This window comes from Haemaphysalis longicornis, unplaced genomic scaffold (assembly GCF_048455015.1).
Source record: "Haemaphysalis longicornis isolate Haplotype H1 unplaced genomic scaffold, Haemaphysalis longicornis Haplotype H1 scaffold_2, whole genome shotgun sequence".
NCBI lineage: Eukaryota > Metazoa > Arthropoda > Arachnida > Ixodida > Ixodidae > Haemaphysalis > Haemaphysalis longicornis.
Genome location: NW_027526295.1, coordinates 151,991,756 through 152,010,555, shown reverse-complemented (window position 1 = coordinate 152,010,555; position 18,800 = coordinate 151,991,756). Strand labels below are relative to the sequence as shown.

The 18,800-nt window shown below is 47.4% G+C and overlaps 1 pseudogene; it reads left to right on the top strand.

Annotated features, from left to right (window-relative positions):
- Positions 1-295: 295 nt before the first annotated feature.
- Positions 296-2,241, top strand: LOC144167453 (uncharacterized; annotated as a pseudogene).
- The last annotated feature ends 16,559 nt before the right edge of the window (positions 2,242-18,800 follow it).

Genomic DNA, 18,800 nt, shown 5'->3' with positions numbered 1-18,800 from the left:
TCCGTCCTGTATCGCCTCTCTTGTCGTCTGCATCTGCCAGCGCCGAGCCGGCGGAAATCAGCTGATAGGCAGGTAGAAGGCCGTTTTGCAGCGCGTGACCGTGAACCTAAACGCGCGGTTACACTGTTACACGTCTTCAGTGTGGCCGCAGCAGGTTTGCGAAGCGGCTCGCTCTAACAATGCCACAATGCTCGGTGCCAGGCTGCAAGTCGCGATCGGTACCCAAGGAATCGGGCGTCACTTTCCCCCGGTTAGTGCATCATTCCGCTGACAAGTGGGCTCGGTGGCTGCGCCACGGAACAGTCATCTAACCCGCTCTTGTTCGTCATGCAGGTGTATGCTACGTTCGTCATCCACGTACTCTCCTCGGCTTCACTCGCTGCCGCGACTGACGGACCAGCAGCCCGCGAGCCTTTGTGGCTCGACACCAGCGCGGGTACCAGTACCCAATGCGCCTCCAACCCCAACACTCTGGCCTGTCAAGCGGCGCCCCCGCCCGAGGAAGTATGGATCCTGCAGACATCGGAAATCCCATCTTCATCGACATCAGCAGCAGCTATAAAGCGGCAACATCCCGGCGCGCCGCTCTGTGGGCTCGGTGGCTGCGCCACGGAACAGTCATCTAACCCGCTCTTTTTCGTCATGCAGGTTAGTAGACAAAGCTCTCTGTTTTCTAAAAAATCAAGCAATTACTGTCTGGTACAGCTGCCGAGCCCGCAGTGTTGTGTATGCATGGCCTTCGAATGCATTGATGTCATACATTGTTTATTGATATTACTGTCTGGGGACATTGAAAGCAATCCAGGGCCTCTTGATGATAGTGCCGTTATTCTCGATGAGCTAAAAAAAATATCTGCTGGGCAGGCTACGCTTCTCTCCGAGGTGCAAGACCTAAAAACGCAACTGCATACTACGGAAAAAACTATCAGTGACCTAAGTAATAGAATAACGCAGCTCGAAAAACACTACAAAGCCTTTCAACCGTTCAAACACAAATAACGGCGTTAGAGACCGGTGCAGGCGTCACAGCTCGTCACATTCAAACGCTGGAGGCCCGGTTTGACGATGCGGAAAACCGCTCGCGACGGAACAACCTAATATTCTATGGTCTTCCAGATACTAACCATTCTGAAACTTTCTCTGAGTCCGAAGAACTAATTATGAGCCTCTGCAGCAAACACTTAAACGTTGAAATTGACCCGAAAGAACTTGAAAGGGCACATAGGCTCGGCCGTCACAAGCCTGGCCAGAACCGCCCGGTCATTGTAAAATTTACATCCTTTAAAACTAAAGAAACAATCCTGTCTAACGGCAAAAAACAAAAAGGCACAACTTACTCAATAGGGCAGGATTTCTCTCGTTCGGTCCAAAATTCACGGAAACACCTCATTGCCTTCGCTAGAAGCAAATCCACCGCTTTTTCATGCCCTTACAAAACGTTGCTGCTTGGCTCAAAGCGGTACGTCTTCGATGAAATGTCACAAACCGTCAAAGAAATCACGTAGCAATCCAAAAAGCACCGCCAACCGTCACACCGCCCATGCAATCGATTACGTCCAAATATTTCCACTTCCGTAATCTACACTAACGCCCGCAGTTTTCTTTCTAAGCGCGAGCAAATATCTAATCTTGTTTTGTCATCCGACAGCAATATACTCGTTCTAACCGAAACGTGGCTGTCAAGTGACGTTACGGACAAAGAAATCCTGGCTGATCTCCCGAATTTTCACGTTTTTCGGAACGACCGCAAAGGGGCTCGAGGGGGAGGTGTTTTAATCGCCACTAGCAAGTCACTATCGTGCTCAGTTGTTGATATTACATCTGACATAGAAATATTATGGCTTCGTATTCGTTCTACGCCACTAACTCTGCTGCTTGGAGTGTGCTATCGGCCCCCACAAAGCAGCCCAGATTTTCCAGAGAAACTTAACGACATATTGAATTACCTCGCTGTTAAACAACCCAACGCGCATGTCCTGCTTTTTGGCGATTTTAACTATCCCGATATTGACTGGAAAGACCAAGTCGCTTTGACAGGGAGCAGTACTGAAACAAAAGAATTCATAAATATCTGCTTGAACTTTAATCTCACCCAGCTGGTATCGGAGCCAACCCGCGTGACAAACAACTCAGCCAACATACTAGACTTGATACTAACAACGCAACCTGACAGTTTATCTTCACTTACATACCTTCGTGAAATCAGCGATCACAAGGTCATACACTCAGTCTGGAATTTCGACCAGTTGTCCCGCAAGCCTCATGCTAAAACTATCAGTCTGTACGATAAAGGAAACTACGAGGCAATAACTAACGAACTTCTAAATTTCTTTCCGGACTTCGAAGCAGACTTTTGGAACAGATCAATAGAGGACAGCTGGACGATTTTCAAAAACAAAATAGGGGAATTGGCAAGAAAGTACATACCGAAAACCACATTTCGCGCATCTTGTCAGAAACCATGGTTCACAAAAACCCTGAAAAAACTAGACAATAAGAAAAAACGATTATTTCGGGCTGCCAAGATAAAACCTATAGCTCAGAATTGGGATAAATACTACGCGGCCGAAAAAGCATATTTGCTCGCCATACGCAGCGCGAAACACTCGTTTTTTCACACAGACTTGCCCAAGATTCTAACCAATAACCCCAGAAAATTTTGGCAAATCATTAACCCGCAGGAATCCCACACTGTTACATTGAAAAATGAAGCTGGCGATGATATGAGTCCTGCTGACAGCGCTGAATTGTTCAATGCTGCCTTTTCATCTGGTTTTACCAACGAAACCCATATACCGTTTCCTGCGTTACCGAACTGTATCCTGTCTAATATGTCGCCTATCACATTTGTTCCATCGGGTGTACTGTCTGTTATCGAAAAATTGAAACTGTCTTCTTCAGCAGGTGTGGACGAAATCAATTCTAAAATTCTTAAAAACACGAAATCTATTTCTTCAGTGATTTTGTCATTATTATTCTCACAGTCACTTCGCACAGGCCACTTACCAGACGACTGGAAGGTGGGGAAGGTCACTCCGGTCTTTAAATCAGGTAACAAAGACAGCCCCCTTAATTATCGCCCAATCTCTCTTACAAGCGTACCCTGTAAAATCATGGAACACGTCATCTACTCCCAAATCATTCACTTTCTTGACGCCAATAACTTCTTCCATCCTGCCCAGCACGGGTTCCGTAAGGGCTACTCTTGCGAAACCCAATTAGCCCTTTTTGTCCAGGATCTGCACACAAGTCTCGATACTAACCTACCGACTGACGTAATATTTCTGGATTTCTCAAAAGCGTTCGACAAGGTACCTCATAAGAGACTGCTAATGAAACTTAGATCTTTAAATATACACACTGATATTTTAACTTGGATTGAGGAATTTCTAACTAACCGCTCCCAGTTTGTTTCACTCGATGAAGTGCCCTCTAACCCCCTTCCAGTAACATCAGGTGTCCCACAAGGCTCCGTTCTCGGTCCCCTTCTCTTCTTAATTTACATTAATGACCTAGCTTCGTATGTCTCCTCTAGTATCCGTTTGTTTGCTGACGACTGTGTAATCTATCGCTCAATCACTAACCCGACAGATCAAACCGCTATTCAAGATGACCTTAACCACGTGCAGGAATGGTGTGACACCTGGCTTATGAAACTTAACCCCGACAAATGTAAAACAGTCTCTTTCCACCGCCGTCGCAACCCCTCTTTGTTCCCTTACACAATCGCTAACGTCGCCCTCGAACACGTGCAATCATATAAGTATCTCGGTGTCACCCTATGCAATGATCTTAACTGGCGTCTGCATGTTACTAACATTATATCGTCTGCAAACAAATCTTTAGGTTTTCTGAAACGTCACCTTCGCCACGCCCCCCAGAATGTCAAGCTGCAGGCGTACAAATCCCTTATCCGCTCTAAATTGGAATATGCGTCTGCAATCTGGAACCCACACCAAGCATATCTCATCGACTCACTTGAAGCAGTTCAAAACCGTGCTACTAGGTTCATTCATTCTTCATATGCGTATAATATTAGTGTGTCATCCCTCAAAAAAGAATCTGCTCTTTTAAACCTTGACGTCCGCCGTCGCATTTCCAGCCTCTGCCTGTTTCAGAAAATTTTTCATAGCCCTTTCCGTCATCCCTACATCATTCCACCAGCCCGCATATCTCACCGCACTCGTCATCCACTTCAAGTTGCCCGTCCACGTATTAGAACGACCACTTTTTCTATGTCCTTTTTTTTACGGACTGCGTACGACTGGAATGATCTTCCCCACGACGTCGTGGCCATTTCCTGTCCAGCAACATTTTTCGACCAACTGTCTGCACATCTTTCGCAATGAAAACCCCTGTCAATAATAAAAAAAAAACTTTATTTGTTAACCCACCCCTTATGTAATACCCCCTCGGGGGTCTTTAAGGAAATAAAGTGAAGTGAAGTGAAGTATTGCTGTACATTGGTGTGCATTCATCCTTTGTTTGCAATCGCCGCCGTTTATAGGTTCCCAAGCGATGGAGAACGCCGCAAACAGTGGGCGAACGCCGTGCGGCTACCGGACTGGAAAGTGTCCAAGTTTGCGTTGCAGTTTCACTGGCAATCCCAGAGATGACTAGTCAATTAAACGGCCGTTCTATATATATATAGGTAAGCAGTACTTCATGCAGATTTCACGCTAAAAAATTGTGGAATGTTTTTACCGTTGTTCGCGTGCCTTCGATAGAATTTTTTGCGAAGGAGGAGGAGGAGGAGGCAAAACGTTTTATTGAGTAAAAAAAAATGAGAGGGTGGGTGGCGTCAATAAACTTTTTTTCGCCAAGTTTCAACTTGTCTCAGTGTCAATAAATTCAAGGTGATATCAGTTGAAAACGTTCATACACTAACCTCGCAGTATGAAGCGTTGAAAAGCGAAATCCAGAGCGAGACCACAAAAAGATCCAGATTCCAGATCCAGCACTCTTCCAGTCAACAGACGGACACCTACTAAGGTAATAGGACGATGGAATTATATCAACTGGGAATCTACCTTGTAACAGTTGCAAAGGCACTGCCGCGCATTGCCGGCCTAGCAAACTATATATTGCAGCGGCGATAACCAAAAAATTGAGTTGCGAATCGTTCGGTTGCAAGTCGCCTACGTACTGCACACCGTGTATCGCTTCACGAAAATCTACCAGACGGGTGTCCGGGCGTACGACGGGACGGCGCGTTCACGATATCTGCACTTCAATAGGAGCGTCGTGATCGCGACCGGAGCAAAAGCTCGACGCGGTACAAGGTGCACTTGCAAGTAGAAATTAAATGACATATTCACATCGGCGCAGCTGTCGCAACTCGCAGCATCCTTTTCGAGTTCCGCAAGACCACAGCGCAGCAAAGCGAAGCAGCAATCTTCGCAATCGGACGACAAGGCAGGCGCTGCCTTTCCTCCATGACTGGCGAACGGCGGGCGGGCTGTTGCTAGGACGCCGTTGCTAACGCGACTTCCAATGGCCGCCGAAAACACGTGACTTCCTCCACACTTTTGCCAATGCGCGGGGATAGCTGGGGGCCTCTCCTAAGCTTTTTTTTCCTCCATGGGTGACAGCGTCGGGATGGCTGATTCCCAACACCGGTGACAAGCTGGGATGCGAGTCACAACATTGGTGACTGCGGTGGGATGCCCGGTCCCACCAGTATTACAAATGGACAGATCAAAGCAGTAAACATTGTGATCTACATCGATAGTGCAAACGCATTAGGATTTAAAACACTGAGAATTGTTCATAACGGCATCTTTGGTAGGCAAACTGTTTTTTCTTAATCCGTGCACTTAAAAAATTGCCCAATTTAGTCTGCCGACGTGTTTATAATGACTACGGTACGTTTAGATGTGCGAGAAATTCGGTAATTCTCAGATTTTGCTATTTTGTGACACGCTGAGTTCTCTCCCAAATTAGTTTTCAGAAACCGTCACGTATGAATGATGTTGCTGGACTTTCAGATATTCTACACTCCGTATTGCAAGAAAGTGACATTTATATGACCCAGCACCCACGCTGCACGTAAGCCCGAGAAACTCCAGGACAGTAACGTCGTATCGCAGTTGAAATGTCGAGGTGTCATAAGAGGAACTGAAAATACGTGCTGTAAGATTTGTAAATTACCTCCCGCCTCATCATGCTTCACAGCAGAAGAAACAACCTGAAATTGATATCTGACACTATAAAATTCAAGTTCAGAGCAGTGCTCGTTACCTGGAAGACACCCGTTACGTTGCGGCAAACTTGGTCCGTTATGCCGCTGATGATTCCCGAACTTTCCGCAGGAACAAGCAGCAGTACGGCCACTGACAAAATCGGTATTATCTGAACCATTCTTCCTTCACTTAAGGCTGTGATCCGCGTACGTCTCCGCTATACAAGGATCTGCTGCAGCGCGGGAAGATTCGGCTTTTAAAGCTCCCAGGGCCGTCCTTTACACCAGCTTATTAGAAGCAAAATACAACATCTAATGAAAGAGGGTCTGCGAGTCAAGCAGGTTTTGGAGAAGCTTTAATGAAGCTGTCGTAGTGTGGGTGGTTCGAGGCCCACAGCGTAATGTAATTTTCCTTTAATTATCTGTGCGGTTCCGGCACACGAGGCAAATTACGATAATTTGGACTGTAGAAATCGATTCAGTCTAATAGGATTCCGCAAAATACCTAAGAGCAGAAAATTTGAGGCCCATGTGGCTTTATTGACCTGCACAATAAGGGTCACAGGAGGAGTATAACTTTCCAAAAAAAAAAAAAAAAAAAAAGTCCGCTTGCCAGCCTCTCGTATGGCATGGAGCCTATTTTCTGGGATTGAAGTACATTTGTTCGAAAGTCGTTGAGGATCTACTGTCAATGTGATTTGTAATAAAACTTTGAAAAAATGTTTCTCCAAAGCACACAAAGCTGTCAGCCCGCATCATGTTGAGCAGCAGGCGACATTGCGAAATTCGGTTCAGTGCATCCAATTTCAATTTCAATTCAGTTTTCAATTAGGACATCAGGTGCTCACGCCACCCAGTCTTTTTGCGCCGTTTATACCAGGAAGATGGCCAGGTCATTGCACATCAGTGCGTTCTGGTTCAGCGAAGCGTTGGAGTCAGTTGTACAGATAGGTCCCAAATTAAGCTTCCACCTCTGGCGCTATTGTGTACGCTAGTGGCATTTCCAGCCTACAAACTACTCTCCTGGCCGAAACAGAAACAATCTAAATGATCTTTCCTCGACCGTTACTAGGCCAACATAACGGTTCTACTGGAGTAAAAAAAAAAGAACAAATAAATTTCTTGCATGACGCACAATAAACCATGCCAGAGGCCTCAGAAAAAGCTGTCGAGAAGGGCAGGTTGACAGAAGTGCGGTCTACACTTTGATCAACAGCGCAAAATATTGCAACAGCCAATAAAATATATAAGCGAGTGAAAAATCAACAGTGTAGTAAAAGTAGCTTGTAAGTGACTATATTTTTCCGAGGATTAATTGTGAAAAAGCCTTCATAGCCAATTCGATACATAGCGACAAAGACGCCATGTTGGATACAGTAATTGCATGCGTAAGTTTTAACTGTAATATTTGGCCAGGAAATTGGCTATATGTCCCTTCAACGTTATGAAGAGTAAAAAAATTCGATACAGATAAAGTGATGTCGATACAGTGCAGCGCCGCCCTGTCGACTTCTCGTTCCTTTTTTGTGTTTTGTTTTTTTCCGCGCTGATTTTCAATCGTGAACGTTCACCGACTCGCCCAAATCACAGTCCTATTGTGCTCAATACTTGATTGCACAGAGATAAGTAATATAATTTGTTGCTAACAACTATTATAAAAACACCCATTCCTTCAGGAAAATGCAACCCAAGAAAAACTATATTATAAAAAAGTACAAAGTGTGAAATGGCCTCAAGAACTTATACTTTTTGACATGCACAACCATTTCGATATGACCATTCGGTCACTTGCAAAATACCAACTGGCTTTAAAAGCGGTACTTCATGCCGAAAAATTTTGTGTACCCATAAAAAAAAACATTAGGCTGATAAGAAGCCGCGTATGTCGGCCAAATGTGCACAGCCTTGGCGCTCCAGTTTTTCCACTTCCACGTTTTTTTTTTCCCCCGCTTGGCAGAATCATCTAGGAAGGTCTATTCCCGGTTTATTCTTGTTTAAAAGGCTTACAATATGTCTTTGCATAGCTATTATTGATTTAACAGAATGATGCTTAAAAGAGGGAGCGTGTATATACTATATGAAGGCACGTTCGGTTGAGGATAGGAAAGACGTCTTTGGGGGAACACATTTGCTGCGAATTTTCTTTGGTTATACATGCCCAAAACAAGTTACAAAAGCTGGTACTACACGAGAATAGTGCGGTGTAAAACTAGCAGCACTAAATTTTTTGAAGGATCGATAGCTTCTCGTAAACATTGTATACTAGCTGAGATATACCGGGTTGTCACTTCCACACAAGCTTTTATTCAAAAACCAATCGCCAGCTTTTCCGCTGGGAGAATATCGATAAAAGGTAAATTCTGAGAACTTTGTTGTGTTAACGTAGCATTATTATTTTAAATTCCGAATACTTGTAATTTTGTTTGTATGAGTATATTTTCCGCTATTTTTTATCTTCAGCCATTCGGATTTCTATTGCAAGATTCGCTTCACCAACCTACCGGTCAGCTGAATTTTCTCTTATACGTGTAGTGCGTCAACCGCAGAGACGATAAATTTAGCGCTGGGACTGATGCTGAACACGTAGCTTATATGAACGGTAAAGGAAAGGGCGCCCGTATGCTTTCTTGGGCTTCCTTAGAGAGTTGATCGGATAAGCAAGCAATCGCCAATACGAGGTGTGCGTTCATGAGCCCGTGAATATGGTACGTTGAAATACACAGTTATTTTACCCGTGAAAGACGAGCTTCTTGATTAGAAAAAGGTTGATTATACGCTCAAATTCTTTTCTTGACTACTGTGCAAGCAACGCTAACTCCTGTTGCATTCGGGAAGGAGTACCCGAGCCGTGTGGGCGACTCTCGCCAGTTGTCTCATAAAACTTTCTGGTTCTTCACGCAGCCTCCTCCTCACACACAGCGCCGCTTGCAAGTTCCTCTGCCGTTTGTCGTCGTAGGCAGCCTGAAGTCATCAAACTTGGACCGGTGGAGCTGACCACGGCGAACGAAATGCACAACGCACGGAACGCCACCAAGCCGCAGCACACACGGAGGAAACTGCTGTTCGCGACATCCTCCGCTCCCACTGCAGGTGCTATCCGGACTTGGCCAGCGAATGTCACAACCGCAGAAATCAACGTTGCCACAAGCAACAAAAGACCCAGTGCACGCGGTTCAACCCTACCGAAACGTACGAGCTCTCCGGCACGCGCTGCTCCAACCCGAGTCCAGCGAACGAACGACATTACACTCGTGCAGGTAGGTCCGCCAACGAGCAACGACAGGGCCAGCCCTTGCGGGACGCCCGAGCCGGAACGTACAAGACCCCTGGCACCCGCTGCTCCTATCAAGACTCGTACGACAAACCCCATTTCGTACAAGAGGAAGCAACCGTGAGCAAGCGGACTGGGGACGCTGCTTGTACGGGAGAGATAGCGATTTTAGCATTCTCGAAACAACGGGCAAAAGACGAGAGTTTGAGTGACGACACGGACACGGCAAGAACGGAACGAATGAGCCCGATGTACACGAAGGCATAGAACGCCCTACCGATGAAGTGACGCTTACGCCGTCAAGGAATGTGGGCCGAATGGACGAGACGAACTACTCCCGCAGCCCCACCACAGCGGTTTCACTTCCGAAGCAACCACGGCGAAAGCGAGCACGGTGCCGCAACGATTTTGACTAGGGGGGCCTTAATTTTGACCGATCTGCCACGCTACCTTGCGACGACGCCACGCCACTGCACGGTAAACGAAAAACCAACCGGCTCCCGCACCATACGCAACGCACACTCAGTCGAAGCAATGTCCTCAACGCGTCGAACTATGCCATCCCTGCACGCCGCAGCTCGCCAGCGGACAAAACGGACATGTATACGCTCACATGCATCAAGCAGGCACGAGCTACAGGAACACAATCGCCGACGGAGGTGACGCGACTAACGCAACGCAGTAAACGCTGTGAAGTTCAGGTCCGACGAAGTGAATACCATGGCACACATAAAAAAAAGCCGATTTTATATTCACCAAACCTAATCGGGACAAACGAGTTTCTAGTATCCAGCATAACAAACAAACAAAAAACACCACCATCGAGCAACTGCGAATACGCGGACAGTGACCTGGATACGAACGGACGTAAATTTACGCCGACACTTAATTGTGCCTGGGGGTATTGGGTATTGAGCTGAGTATTCGTAATAGAAATTGAGTACTCATAAATACAGACTGAGTATTCATGAGTACTCATGAGTACAGATTGAGTACTCATGAGTACTCACGAGTATCGATTGAGTACTCATGAGTACAGAAGACTGAGTACTCATGAGTACAGATTGAGTATTCATGAGTACTCATGAGTATCGATTGAGTACTCATGAGTACAGAAGACTGAGTACTCATGAGTATAGATTGAGTACTCATGAGTACAGAAGACTGAGTACTCATGAGTAAAGATTGAGTACACATCAGTACAGATTGCGTACTCATCAATACAGATTGAGTACGAATACTCGTGAGGACAAATGAGTTTGAGTACAAGGGAGTACGATTACAAATGAGTACGTGATGAGTGAGTATGAGTGATTTTGAGAACAGACGACCTTTTTGAGACTGAGTTTGAGTACAGCATGAATGAAAAAAATTGTGATTGAGTTTGAGTGAGATCTTTCTGTTTTGCCGACCTATGCGAAGTTTTGAGTGACTTCAAGTACGTGAGCTTCCTACATTTTGTGTAGAAAAAGAGCCTCACAAACAGGTTGAAGTGGGGGTTATTGTTGGTGCAAGCATGTTTGCGATGTTACTCCGTGAGTTTCATTCAGAAACGGTTAACCTTATTCTAACCATGGTGGTGTTTAGAATCTATTTATTTTATTTATTTATTTCAATACCCCCAGAGCCCATCACCCCATTACACGGGGGGGGGGGGAGTGTAGGGGGCGTGGATATACAACATAATTGCAACGCAGAGAAAAGAAAAAAAGCAGAGTTGGACGAATGGGTACTAGTGTGAATGCACACAAAACATGCCAAAATCAGAGTACAAAATCAGCGAACAAATAGGACAACAAACCAGAGCGTATAAAAGTACGACCAAATTTTGCTAGAAAGAACTGGCGCAAACGAAGAATTATTGAACGCTTTACGCATGAAGTTATCTGAGTAAAGCGACCTAAAAAAAGATGGATTCGTTATGGACACTATACAGTCCGGCAGTTGGTTCCAACAACTTATTGATATGACGAGGGGAGAGTACTTGAATTTCTCTGTGCGGGTAAAAACTGATGATATCTTTTGTGCGTGATCAGCCCGTATGGAAATGTGATGTGCTGGAAAAATATTTTCTGATGAAAATAGCGAGTGCTTGAAATGCACTGAATGGAAATAAACAAGACGAAATAATTTACGACGCAGGTTCAGATTTAGGAGATTAAGGAAATTTTTAACGACGGATGCACTTGGTATCGAGAGTCGAACTCAAAATAAACCTTGCAGGCTTCTTTTGGACTGCTTCGAGTAGATTAGTCAAATTGCTTTGACGGGGGTTCCAGATAATTGATGCGTATTCTAGGGAAGGCATATTCAGGGTAGTGTGGACAAACATGGCTTTATTGCTTCCACTCCGAGCGACGTACTTACAGCGACTACGTGGCGGAATGCTTGCGCGAAGCCCATTCGTGCTGCTGAAAGGGCGCTGCCATGCGAACGCCACAGTAGTATAAGCACGAAGTATTGTACCAGAATTAGCTAAAAAAATGAAGAAAACTGCTCACACTAACACGTAAGACTTGAAGGTAGTGAAGCTGTACGCAACCTTCAGGACCATCAGGACGGTTGGAGTCCACGATTGCAGCCGATTTGCTTCTTCGCTGCTGCCGCAATGACCTGTACTTCATCATCGTTGCTACAAGTGTGAGCTTCTTTCATTTTTTTGCAAGTGATAATCTTTGGACATCACCTTGGAGGGCTCCACGCCATGACGTGTATTTCTCGTTCCGAGCAAGTGTTGCCACGATTACGGCGAACGCTGGAGTTCTCTTTTTTTTTTTTTTTTAAGGGGGGGGGGGGGGGCAATGTTGGCTAATTTTCCCAGTGTGTATGTTGGTTTGCAAACATGCGCCAATGATGCTTTGGGGTCGCCGCGAGGCACGCACACACGGTCGCTCGGCATTTTCTTGGTTTTGTTAATTTGCGACCGCGAGGCCCGCACTCACGTGCGCGCGATTGGCAATTTCTTGGCATTTTTAACTGCGGACACGAAAAATTACGATTTGCTAAAGAGCTTCGTCATTAAAATAAACTGCGTTTTAAAAACCTAGTTTTTCAAAGCCTTGTTTGTGATGTATTCTATAAACTTTTTCCCTTACAGGTCGACGTCATTTATACACGTGTCGACCACGCCACGTTGAAAAATCTGCCCTCGTACCTGGTACAACCTAGAGTCACTAAATGACACTAGTACAACCTAAAACCGCGTGAGCGCAGAGCCGAAAAAATTCCGCCATCTCCCCGAAGTGAATGATGATGAGAGGGGCGAAACTCCAATGCTTATCGGTAAAAGCGTGAAACATTCGCCCGCACATCATTTGAAGACTCGGCACGTTGTTGTAGGGGTGTTTTTATGTACACTTATATACATGGTGTTTATTATTTGCATATCGATGCAATTATATACTTATATACACACAAGATGTAATCATTTACATATCGATGAAATTATATAGAAGGATTACATTACTGATTACAAAGCTGTGGGAAGCGCTTTCCTTTGAAGATTATAGCTCGCAGGCGACGAACGACAACCTCTTCTTCTTCCTCTTCTCCTTGTTGGGTAGCAACGAACGCGTTGAACGTTTTGACCTCTTCGGCCAAGCTTTGGTTGGCCAATCACTAGGGGGATCCTGCCACAATCATCATTAATGTGCCGTGCCGTATACAGCAGCTACGAGGGACGGGACAGGGCCCGAGCAAGAGGACCTTCGCCCCCAAAACAGGTTCGACGCGGTGGGCCGAAAACATGCGGAGCCATTTTCTTTCCCGGTGCATACGTATATGGTCCCTAGAAATTTCTAGGGACCATAATACGTAGGTGATCCCCGCCTAGGGGCGGAGCCTAAAACTAGTCACGTGAGTGGGCTCCGCAGGCCATAAAGACGGGATTTCTCCTTCGTGTGAATCCCGCTTAAAGACCTTTCACACTAGGACACCACACCAGAACGTAGCCAAGCTAGCCACGTTAAAAGTGGTAAGTCTAACCTCACAGAAAAGGAACATATTGTCTAGCCGACCTTCTGAATGATAACGAGATAGACGTGGCCTTTTTACAGGAAACCAAGATTGCCGCTCGTTAGCACGCCCAAAATTTCGTACAATTTTTTTAACATACATTTTGGTGTTTTTACACTCTCATACTTACCCGAGCGGGCGTAACCGCAATTCTAACTCCGAAGCACGAATTTTTAACCGTGATGACTGCGAGCTGGCGAAAGACGGTTGTTTTTGTGCTGTCGACGTCCTGGTGGGAGAGGAGCTTACACGCTTTGTGCGTGTTTATGCGCCGAGGAGGAGGAGGATAAACTTTATTGGGAGCATCGTAATGTGGTGTGGGGCCCTCATTCCAGGACTCCATTGGAGACCCCTGCCGCTACGGCCCTTTCCACCAGCCTAAGCTGGGAATCGAGACCGGAGCTGGACAGCTCCTTCTCCCACTGCTCACGGGAAGGGTGCGCGATTCTTGGAATTTTGGGGTTTGCCGAACACTGCCATACCATATGGTACAGGGTGCCCGGGGAAGCGCAAAATTTGCACAGCTGGAAGTACTGAGTGGGATGGAGCAAGTGAAGTTTTGACGGATGAGGAAACGTATTTGTTTGGAGGAGCCGGAGGCAGTGCTCCTGCTCTTTGGTTAGGGATGCATGACCGGGGGGATATATCATTCTTTGGCACTTATAGTACCCCGTTATGTCCTGATACGTAACCAAAGGACACGCAGTCTCTAACCTACACCCTCGTGTCGCCTGGCGGGATAGATCTCGGGCGATGTCATGGGCGGTCGTGTTGCCCTTGAGGGTTGAGTAGGCTGGCGTCCAAATAATCTTTACTTTTCTTTCGGGTGGCTTTTGCAGCAGGATGTTCAGAGCCGTTTTGGAAATTCTACCACGAAGGAAGTTTCGGCAAGCCTGTTGCCAGTCCGTAATAACGGTATCCGCATTTGTCTGGGAGATGGCCAGAGCAATGGCCGCTTCCTCTGCCTGGGTAGTGGTTGTGAAGGGCAAGGTGATGCTGGTGAGGTGGTTCTCTGTTGAAGTAACCACGGCGGTCATGGCTCCCCTTCTGGCGTAGTCGGCGGCGTCGGTGTAAACCGTGCGGTCTCGGTCCCTGTGTCGTTTGTCGAGAGTGCGCGCTCTTGATTCTCTTCTCCCTGCGTGGTGAGTAGGGTCCATTTTGCGGGGTATAGGTGCAACGTCAATGTTTATTCTTATTTTTGGAGGTACGTCGCGTACTTGCTGGGATCTTTCTTCGGCGGACGCCATTCCCGGTCTTGTGAGGAGACTCCTCCCGCATGGCGTCGTGCTTAGTCGCAGACGCTGGCTGGCGAGGTGGGCCTCGACTAGTTCGGCGGCCGTGTTATGTAGGCCCAATTTCAGAAGCCTGTCGGTCGAGGTACTAATAGGGAGCCTCAGAGCATGCTTATAGGCTTTCCGGATCATGGTGTCAATCTTGGCCAAGTCGCCCTTGCTTAATATAGCATAGGGAATGGCGTAAGTAATGCGTGAGATGACGAAGGCCTCTACCATACGAAGGGCGTCCGCCTCCTTCATTCCCCTCGCTTTGGTGGTTATTCTTCGGAGCATGTGGGTAATTTGTCCCGTTGTGTGATTGAGCCGGTTAAGAAGAATGGTGTTTGAGCAGTCCTCTTGAAAAGTCATACCGAGGACTTTGATGTGAGGTGACGGTAGGATGGTATGGCCGTCCAGGGTGATCTGGATGCCGGGATCTTGGACTTTTTTCCTTCTTCTCTTCCCGACCATAAGAAGTTCGGACTTGTGTGGTGAGCAGGAAAGCCCGCACGTCCTTGCGTAGTCACTCACAGCATCAGCGGCCAGCTGGAGACGGTCCTGCATCTCGCCTACCGAACCCTTGCCTGTCCACACTGTAATATCATCGGCATATAAGCCGTGGTGCAGATCCGGGATGGCCCCCAGGATGGTAGGTAGGCCTATAAGGGCTATGTTAAAAAGTAGGGGAGATAAAACCGCTCCTTGTGGTGTGCCTCTGCTACCCACGTCAATGGGACCGGAGGACAAGTCACCAAGCCTGAGGATGGCTTTTCTATTTGATAAAAAATCTCGGACGTAATTGTAAGTCCGTGTTCCGCAGTCAAGGCTGTTCAGGTTGGTCAGAATCGCTTGGTGAGTGACGTTATCGAAAGCCCCTTTCAGGTCCAAGGTCAGGATGGCTTTCGGAGTGTGGCGGTTGGCTTGGCCCATTACATCTTCTTTTATCTGCAGGAGGATGTCCTGGGTTGAAAGGTGACGGCGGAAACCAAACATGGTTGATGGCATCTTGTTTGTTTCTTCCAGGTAGGATTGAAGTCTTTCGAGGATGATATGCTCGAGTAGCTTCCCCACACAAGAGGTGAGGGAGATCGGGCGGAGGTTTTCGATATCTGGTTTTTTCCCCGTTTTCGGAATTAAATGGACCTCGGCCGTCTTCCACTCCGCGGGGAGCGTACCGTCCCTCCAACAAGTATTCATAAATGCGGTTAGCGCAATCACCGAGGACGTATCAAGATTCGCCAATGCCTTGTTTGTTATTTGATCTGGTCCGGGAGTGGTGCTCCTGCGAATTTTTGCAAGTGCTGCCTTGACCTCGAAGATTTGAATGTCGTTGTCCAAATTGGGGTTGGGCTGTCCTGTGTAGTTCGGGAAGGGTGGAGTGGAAGATTTTGGTGTATATCTTGTTTGAAGTTCTTGAAGGAGGTCGTCCTGCGTACCGGGGAACGAGTGCATAACAGTGGCCATTACTCTGGCGGACTCACCCTTGCTTTTTGTCGGGTCTATAAGGTACCTCAACAACCTCCATGTCTTGGAGGTACTGAGAGTCCCCCTTAACTCGTCACAGAGTGAGAGCCAATTTTCTCGACTGAGCTGCTCTGCGTACCGGGCCGCTTCTTCAGTAAGCAAGGCAATGCGTCTCTTTAATTTCCGGTTATGTCGCTGTCGCTTCCAACGACGAATGAGACTCCTCCGGGCCTCCCACATGTGGAGTAGCCTGGGGTCGACGTGCGGTATTTGCGTCGTGAGGTGAACCTTCTTCGTCGTGGCTTTAATGTCCGCCCTGACTTCGCTGGCCCATTCCTCTATACTTTCAATTTCTTTCGGAGACTGAGTCTCTCGACGCTCTCGAAATTTGCTCCAGTCAGTGAGTTTCGCTTCCCCGACATAAGCACTGTAATTGTCCGCAAGGATTACGGTGGAGATTATGTCGTGGTCACTGCCCAGGTTCTCTCCAGTGTTACACCATCGAACTTGGTTAATGTTTCGAATGAGCGTGAGGTCGGGGCACGTATCTCTGGTCACGCTGTTGCCCGTTCTCGTAGGTACCGACGGGTCAGTCCTATAGCGTGAGATCCGCCTCCTCGATGGCGAGATTGAGTTCTGTACCCCTGCCATTCGTGTAGCCATAACCCCACAGGGGTGTGCGGCATTAAAGTCCCCGACCACAATGAGCGGGTTACCTGCCGATTTGGTGACCGCCTGTTTAATAATAGAATGGATTTCAGACGTCCTGTGCTTTGGTCTGCAGTACATGTTTAGTATGAAAAGACTGTTGGCCTTCCCCGCGTTTCTCGGTATCAGTTCTAACAAGATTCCTACTTGCTCTTGCTGAATTAAGGAGTGTTGAATCGCAGTTATGCTTTTCCGTATGAGGGTGCTTGAATTATGTCTTTCGGTGTCCCCGTGTGTAACATAGCCCGGTAGCTTTGCTGGCGCGTTTGTCTCTTGAAGTGCAATGACATCAGGCATTCCGCAGCCGGACCCCATGTACTGCATTAGAAAAGCGATTTTGGGTTTTATGCTCCTGCAGTTCCACTGCCATAATATTAGCTCCTCCCTCTTCTTGCGTTCATTTGCCATGGTTGGCGATGTCGGAGTTGTCCTGAGTTTCTTGCAGTGATGGTCGCGCGTACGGTTTATCTCGACGCGAATGTCTGGTCAAAGACTGCCCACCTGGGCTTTCTAAGGCTTCTACACGACTGGTTATAGCGGCGTTTGACTGTTGAAGCTGGGCTGCGGTAGCCGCTAGGGCGGCCAGCTGTTGTGTCAGTGCTCTTATCTGCGCCGAAACCTCCGCTGTGAGGTTAGCTACTTGTTCTTTTATCATTTCGCCAACCATTTTGGTGATTGCCTCTGAGGATTGCTTAATTTCTTCTCTCATGTCTGATTTTAGCTGCTGAATTTCTGGTAAGTTTTGAACGTGTCCTTTGTTCTCGTCCACTTTGCGGCGTTTCTCAGGCGCACCCTAGTGGTTTTGAGTTTCTGCAGACTGGGTTACTGAAGTCTTTAAGGACACAAATTCTTTTTTTTAAGTTCTGAAGTTCGGCTTCCAGCTTAGAGCACTCAGCTTTAATCCTATCATTTTCAGCTTTTATCTGGTTACATTTCGTACACGCGGAGTTGGGGGCGTGAGCAGTGAGAGAAAGAACTTCAGCCCAGCTCACCTTTTCATGGTTGTGGATGGGAGCTGCTCTTCCTTCTCCGAGATCTGGATCTGGATGTAGACTGGGAGCTCCTCGATGTAGTAGTTGTCGGGATAGGAGCCGTCGACCTTGAGCTACTGGACCGTCGCCGAGACGTGCTTCGTGAAGATCTCGACTGGGCCGCCGGAGCTTTAGCTCGATTCCACGCTCCCGATCCAGAGCCTTACGCCGCAAGATGTAGGGCTCGCAGAATCGCTTGGGACATCCCTTGCTGGCCGTCAGATGGTTTCCCTTACACAGGGCACAGTAGGGCTTGCAGTCGTGTCCCGACTCAGGATTCCGCAGTCCACAGAGCTCGCAGGTTCGCACGTTCGGGTTTGGGCATACATCAGAGCGGTGACCCGTGGTGTTGCAGCTGCTGCAGTACGGCACAGTTTTCTTATAGAGGTAACACCTGACTTCAACCCCTTTGTAATACACGTAGAACAGCACTTTATGCCCACGGAATGTGATCACAACCGTTCCTGTAGTGCCGAGGCGTCGACACGAGAGAAACTCATACCCCGGCAAATACAGGTCGTCTAGAATTTGCTCCATAGTATAGTGGTTTGGAACGTCATGGATGACACCCTTTGCCGACTCGGAGGGAGCGAGCCCGTAGAGATTAATAGGGTAGATTCGGCCACCAATGTTCAATTGTCGGATTTGATTGAGAGTCCTGGCAGCTTGCTGATGAGGCGTGCTCACAGTCAAGATATTCTGGGTCTCATCCACACGAATGCGCAAGTCGGCTTCGCGCCACGTAAGTTTTGCTTCTTGCAGAAGCGCTTCGGAGAGCTGGGCAGGGCTAAGCTTGGCGAGGGCTAGGTCTTCTTTCGGCCTGATGACAAGCTTGTAGTCGTCTTTCGGCAGCGGCG